This window comes from Sinocyclocheilus anshuiensis, unplaced genomic scaffold, assembly GCF_001515605.1.
Source record: "Sinocyclocheilus anshuiensis isolate Anshui unplaced genomic scaffold, SAMN03320099.WGS_v1.1 scaffold724, whole genome shotgun sequence".
Taxonomy (NCBI): Eukaryota; Metazoa; Chordata; class Actinopteri; order Cypriniformes; family Cyprinidae; genus Sinocyclocheilus; species Sinocyclocheilus anshuiensis.
Window position 1 is genome coordinate 49,234 of NW_015555740.1, and position 5,897 is coordinate 55,130.

Sequence of the window (5,897 nt, forward strand, 5' to 3'; positions counted from 1 at the left end):
CCCTCACCACCCTCGATGGTGGGGCAGCTAGGGGGTTACAAGGGTCCCCCCGGTGGAGCGGTCGGTTGCGATGCAGTTTTGTCCTAATACACAACACAGGGCAAACTGTGCCTCCTTCGGGTCAACTGGGAAAAGAGCAAACTCTCCCCAACGCAAAGGATTTCTTTTCTCGGTATGGAGTTGGATTCGGTTGAACAGACAGCACGCCTCACAGAGGAACGTGCGCATACGGTGCTGAACTGCTTGAATTCATTCAAGGGCAGGACAGCGGTCCCACTGAAACAATTTCAGTGGCTCCTGGGGCATATGGCAGCTGCAGCAGCAGTTACACCGCTGGGTCTGCTTCATATGAGACCGCTTCAGCAATGGCTTCATGGCCAAGTCCCGAGATGGGCGTGGCACTCACCGGGTCCATGTTACACCGGCCTGTTGCCAAACCTTCACCCCGTGGTCAGACCTTGCGTTTCTCCGGTCAGGAGTGCCCCTAGAACAGGTCTCCAGGCATGCTGTGGTTTACACGGATGCCTCCACCACCGGCTGGGGGGCCACGTACAATGGGCACGCAGTGTCGGGGGTATGGACGGGCCCCCAACTGCACTCCCTAACCGAGGGAACACTCGGCACAGACGCACTGGCACGCAGCTGGCCGCAGGGCCTGTGCAAGTATGCGTTTCACCCAGTGAGCCTTCTCGCACAGACACTGTGCAAGATCAGGAAGGACGAGGAGCAGGTCCTGCTCGTGGCGCCTTATTGGCCAACTCGGACCTGGTTCCCGGAACTAATGCTCCTTGTGACAGCCCCTCCCTGGCAGATTCCTCTGAGGAAGGATCTACTGACTCAGAGACGGGGCACCCTGTGCGGAAGTTCTAGGTGACCTACCCCAGCAGGTAGTTGACACCATCACTTCGGCGAGAGCACTGTCTACGAGACACGCTTACGCCTTGAAGTGGAACCTGTTCATCTTGTGGTGTTCTTCTCGCCGAGAAGACCCCCAGAAATGCCCGATCAGGGTCGTGCTTTCCTTTTTGCAGCAAGGGTTGGAGCGAAGCAGTGTTAATTTTTTCAGGCATTTTTGATTTATTCTTAGTCTTTATCTTGAGACGAAAATGCTTAATAGTCTTAGTCACATTTTAGTCATTTGAGACTTTCATAGTTTTAGTCTAGCTTTAGTCGATGAAAAGTCATTGCATTTTTGTCAACTTTTATTCATTATTCTTAGTCAAACTGCAGTGAACAACATTTATTTTGGTAGCTATTTTATATGTAGTCTTTAAGCAAAAATAGTAACTAATTCTTCTCTCTTTAGACCAAATCAATTAAGCTTATGAGAAATTTGAAAAAACTTGAATAAATGATGACAATTTTCATTTTTGAGTGAAATATCCCTTTAACAGTAGTGAATAGGGAGCAACTTATAAAATGTATAGTTGTTCATATATAATATATATAATTTATGAAAAAGAAGCAGAATAAGACAATAAGACAAATACGAAAGAGAAACAAATTAAACAAATTTTTCAGATACAGTAGGTTTACTTAACATTTTTATTTAACATCTTTTGTTGGTTAACATTAATGATACGGATAGGTACTTAATTAGGAATGATGTCCCTTTAAGACGGAAAGCATGCATGTAATACTGACACACGTTCAGTTTTCACCCACCTGTTTACGTTCACTTAAGCCATAACCGACTGTATTTACGTGAGCTGTTTACGTTCATATAATCCATAACCGAATGTATTTACGTGAGATACTCTACCCAATAGACATTTGGACTGCTGTGTGTGTATTTGTGCACTGAGAACTGATCGTGCGCTGTATATGAGAACTGAAAAAGTGGAGCGTGCGCGAGAGAGAGCACCTATATCAGCGCGATTCAGCCTATCCCGCCTTCACTAACTTTAAGTTAATCGACAACGAATTGTGACTCCTGGGAAAAACGGGACATCTGGTCACCTTATCCCTACCCCTTCCGGTGCTGAGGCCATTGTTTCAGATCGCTAGTACGCATTTTGGTAGCCTATCCATCCACTGCGGCTGCCATACAGAGACTAGATATGCAAACGCCAATCCGATTGCAATCCAATGACAGGGACGCACATTTTGAAGGACAAGACAGTAGCCTATAGGATGTATTTTCAATGTCTGGTAGTGGCGTGCAGTAAAAAAATAAAACCATGTATTTTCAATACCCATCAACATACTCATACTTGACAGTTTCCAAACTAATATTTTTATTAACAAGATTCATGGCATTACTATGTACTCAGCATTTAAGCAGTGTAAAGTTGTGGGTAGGTGAAAGATTATGTCACTACAAAATCTACAATTTTCCTGACACATTCAACATTGTTGCCCGTAACTGCCAGTAACCGTAACAGATGCTTCAGTAACTGACATTTTAATGTATTTAAATGCAATAGAATTAATCACTAACAATATTGTAATGCAATGTCTTAATATACAAAATGCATTTACTGAGCTTCTTAAAAATAAAAAAATAAAAACTTTAAATCTTAACGTACCTTGAAGATAGCACAAAGCCCAAATCAACATTTCAGGTCTCAGAATATAAAGGGCACAGCCGGTGACAGTCTCATGCAGAGATCCTGGAACAGAATATTTAATTATGGACTTCAGATAATAAATGACAAAAAAAACTGTGTTATGTGAAAGTGTTGAAGAGTTCCACCATTATAGAAAATACACACCAACATGTGAATCAGGTATGAGAAAAATCTGTACAACATTACAAGACGAGGAACAAAATCTACCACATTATTAAGATTATATTAATATTATTTTAAAATTTACAAATATAACTAAGAACACTAAACTACTGCACTCACCTTCAGTAAAGCCCCAAAGCATGCAATGTCTGGTAGTCCTCAAATAACATTATAGTTCCGTCTCGTCTTGTTAACGACGACGCGGCATAAAGTTCGTCATAGTTTTTATCATCAGATATTAGTTTTAGCTCGTCAACGTCTCGTCTTTGTCACAGAAAAATTTTTCGTTAACGAATATTTGTCGGTCGTCTTCGTTGACGAAATTAACACTGCTGTCTTGTCATGAATACAAGAAGAAGCAGAATAATCACAGTTAAATTAATAAAACACTTACAGTGAAATATACAGAGTTAAATCACAAAAAAATAAGATTTATTCTCTTTCAAACAAACTAGTGTTTTTTGATCTGTAGTAGTTCAGAGAGCAGAGCAGAAGCACAGCTCCAGATGTAGCAGCAAAACAGAAAAATAACACAGCTATGTGCCAAGAAGAGAATCCTGTGAAACACAAACATCAGGCATAACTTCACTGAATCAACTTGGTATATTAAGTCATAGTTTCTTATAGAGAAATAATTAGGAGGTTTGCAATTAAGACAATTCATTCTTTAAATAGATTCCTACAACTATTATATTTTGGCAGCAGCTACTTACATTAATTGTTAAAAGTTATTTGCTCTTTACGTTTTAAATCTTTCTAAATAGAAACTTTTTAACTATAAGAAAAAACAGCATCTCGTTCACACCAACTGCAAGTAAATAATGATAGACCTCGTCAACGTCTCGTCTTTGTCACAGAAAAAACTGTTCGTTAAAGAATATTTTTCGTCGTCGTCTTCACTGACGAAATTAACACTGGAGCGAAGGCTGTCTCCCTCCACCATTAAAGTCTATGTTGCTGCTAACCATGACCCTGTGGAAGGGAAGTCGGTAGGGAAGCATGACCTGGTCATCAGGTTCCTTAGGGGGGCGAGAAGGTTAAATCCTCGAGAATCCTGTGAAACACAAACATCAGGCATAACTTCACTGAATCAACTTGGTATATTAAGTCATAGTTTCTTATAGAGAAATAATTAGGAGGTTTGCAATTAAGACAATTCATTCTTTAAATAGATTCCTACAACTATTATATTTTGGCAGCAGCTACTTACATTAATTGTTAAAAGTTATTTGCTCTTTACGTTTTAAATCTTTCTAAATAGAAACTTTTTAACTATAAGAAAAAACAGCATCTCGTTCACACCAACTGCAAGTAAATAATGATAGACACTGTTCACTGTCCATGTCAAAAGCAGTATGTTCATATTATTTGAATGGTGGGCGGAGCTAATAAAAATTGCCATTGCCAACCAGGTTGTTCATTTAAATTTAGTGGAAATAGACATAGTTTAATGTTTGTTTTGTTTGTCGACTCACCCAGTTGCTCCAGTTCTGCAGTTGCATTGGCTGAAAGTCCTCCAGCAAACACTAAACACATGTAAACTCCTTTATCCTCAGTTCTGACACTCTTCAGTCTGAGAGAGAAGTTTCCTTTGGGGATTTCAGCAGTGAAGAACTCAACGTAGACCAGACACAAAGCTTTAGGAGCTCAGACCAGCTCTTTGTCTCTAAGCACAGGATGGCCCACTGGATAGTGGATGCCATCACCCTGGCTTATCAGGCACAGGGTGTGCCCTGCCCACTCAGGTTGTGAGCTCTATCTACTGGAAGTGTTGCATCCTCCTGGGCGATGGCTCGTGGCGCCTCGCTGACAGATATTTGAAGAGCTGCAGGCTGGGCGACCCCCAACACGTTCGCTAGATTCTATAGCCTTCGTGTGGAGCCTGTATCCTCCTGTGTTCTCACATCAAACGGGTAGAGGCATTGAGAGGCCCCGGTTTAGCGTCGGCTTGCTAAAACTGCTCCAGAGTGTAGACCCTGTCGAGCTCCTCCATCCCAACGTCCCAACTCTGTCTCTGTATTGTTCATCTGATGAATCTGGTAAAGTATCATTGTTTTGGTAGAGCAGAACCAGAATATTTCCATCTGTTTTCCTCCATAAAACCTTTTCAATATGTTCAGGTTTGATGTGAGAGTCTACAGAGCAGCTCAGAGTGACGTCCTCACCATCATATGCAGAAACAGACTCATCTGAGCCTGATACTAGTAAACGCTCTAAAAGAAAGAACAGTTGAAATATTACAGAACTAGTTTTTGTTTTAAACTCTGATGCAGGACTGAAATGATTCACTCACCAACATCTTTTATTTCAACTAAAGACTGCTCCAGAGTGTCCGTACTGTAGACCGTGTCAAGCTCCTCCCTCCCCTCGGCAGCCAGACGTGGCGGAACGTCCGGTGCCAGGCCCTCACTCGATGAATCTGTGAGAACCGGTAGAGAGCAGGGTTCCATATGTAGAGACCTAAGTGGATCTCATATGTGTAAAGTCCACGGTATAGCCTCAGAGCCCGTGTTTCCCCGGCAGACTTATGCCATTTCCAAGAGGGTTATAATCACCTATAATCTTCCATATGCACCTAAACGGTTGTTCATATGTGTAAGTGCTTCCGAAAACCTCCTTCGGGAAGGATGGGGCTTCCAAGTGGTACAGGTACGTTTTCCCAGTGTTATCCAATCTCACTGAGTGGGTAGTGCTACAACAACAGTACAGAGCAGCTCAGAGTGACGTCCTCACCATCATATGCAGAAACAGACCGATCTGATCCTGATACTATCAAACATTCTGAGAGAATAAAAATGGTTTAAATTCCAATACATAAAATACATCCAATGTAATATATATTTTCAGCAGAATTCAGATGGCTCTCACTCACCATGTTTTATTTGAACCTCAGTCTCACCAGAATCCTGCTGACTGTAAACTCTACATGTGTATCGTCCCTCATCTTCAGCTCTCAGATTGTCCAGACGGAGAGAGAAGTTTCCATGTTGAATCTGATCAGTAAAGAAATGAGCTCTATCATGATAATCCTGTGATTGTTTCTCTGCTCGACTCTCACCATCTTGATACAGATGAACCAAAGTCTCTAACCAGAGGGGACCGTGCACAATGAACCCTATCACAAAATAGACAAATTGATTCATGCGTTTATTAAAAATTAAAAAA

At 41.6% G+C, this 5,897-nt stretch overlaps 1 pseudogene; it reads right to left on the minus strand.

Annotated features, from left to right (window-relative positions):
- Positions 1–5,897, minus strand: part of LOC107673209 (uncharacterized) — a 28,170-nt pseudogene that overhangs the window by 19,407 nt on the left and 2,866 nt on the right.